Source organism: Echinops telfairi, unplaced genomic scaffold, assembly GCF_000313985.2.
Source record: "Echinops telfairi isolate 266 unplaced genomic scaffold, ASM31398v2 ScPeMD7_7469;HRSCAF=8507_1, whole genome shotgun sequence".
Taxonomy (NCBI): Eukaryota; Metazoa; Chordata; class Mammalia; order Afrosoricida; family Tenrecidae; genus Echinops; species Echinops telfairi.
Genome location: NW_022111373.1, coordinates 17,542,697 through 17,544,032, shown reverse-complemented (window position 1 = coordinate 17,544,032; position 1,336 = coordinate 17,542,697).

The window sequence follows — 1,336 nt, the reverse complement described above, 5'->3', positions numbered from 1 at the left end:
TCTTTAAGCTGGAGTCAGCAACAGTGGTCAAAGCCCATGGATTTTATGTCTAGTCCTCACCTGGCCTTAGGGACCCACGTCATGTGCTTGGTTAACAGGCTTTCTGGTTCCACGGCCCATGCCAGGTGGAAGGGAGCGCACAAAGGGCAGGGTGGAGCTTTGAGAGTGTGAAGGCTCCGAATGCCCTGGAGAATGTCGGGCATTCTCGCCAACCTCAGAAGAGTGAGGTCAGTACAAGTGCTAACACATTGGAGGCTGTACTACCAGTTCTCTGGTCACCAGCCCAGGTGTTTGGAGGGAGGAGGAAGTGCTGCTAGTCTGAAGGCCCCTGGCACAGGTGGCAGGGCATAGGAGTGAGCACGCCAGTTTGTCGTGTCCTGGTGCCAGTGGCTGTGTGGAGTAATATGGACCCTTGATCTGAGCGTTACCAGTGAGGGTGGTCAAACAGAGGAGGGGGCCCTACCGTTCCTGGCACAGGTGCTCACACAGAGAGGCTAGTGCTGCCAATTCACAGGTCTCTATGCCAAGAGGCTGAGGAAAGGAGCAAGTGCTGCCAGTTTGGGGGCCTCTAGCCCAGGGGTAAGCGAGTTGTGGGCGCCACCATGTTCCAGCCACAGGCCAGGTGAATGGAAAATGGGAGTTGAGAGAGCACTACAAATCCACAGCTTCCAGGAGAGCACAGTGAACTAGCTAGGAGCAATCAACTTTCCAAAGTGGGGAACGCCCTATTCTCGCCCTGGGCCTGGGGGAAGAGTCCTTGCCCTTAGGTGCTCCTAGCTTTGACTGGGGATGCTGCGAGCTTTGTTTCCATATGGCTTCACTGTGCCATATGGCTTCACTGTGCACGTTAGGCTAGCAGGGAGCTGCTGACTCGTGAGTCTCCGTGTCTTCTGTCTTCGTGTAGTCCCTCCTTCCGCTTGGCACTGCATCCAATGCTTCAGCTTTGCCTTAGATGATAGGTTCCCAAATTTACTTGGCCTACTTTATCCTTTTCAGGAAAAAAAATACTCATCACACCCTGGCAATTAAAAAATCGTGTATGATAGCCCAGAATCCAGGATAATATGCAGGTATCTGCTCTTTCAGCCCCTGGATCATTCCAGGAGCCTCCAGAAGGTGGTATTGCCCACTTTGGAAGACACTGCCTTGGAAATTCAGTATTCCAATGTTGACATCTATCCTCGATTTCTGTGTTTTCCCTGATTTTTTAATTCAAACCATTTTATTAGGACATAATCCAAAAATCATATCATTCAATAATTTAGTCATCTCAAGCAGGGTTGTACAATCACTACCACAATCATCTTCAAAACGTTTTCTCCTTCTTATACTTCTT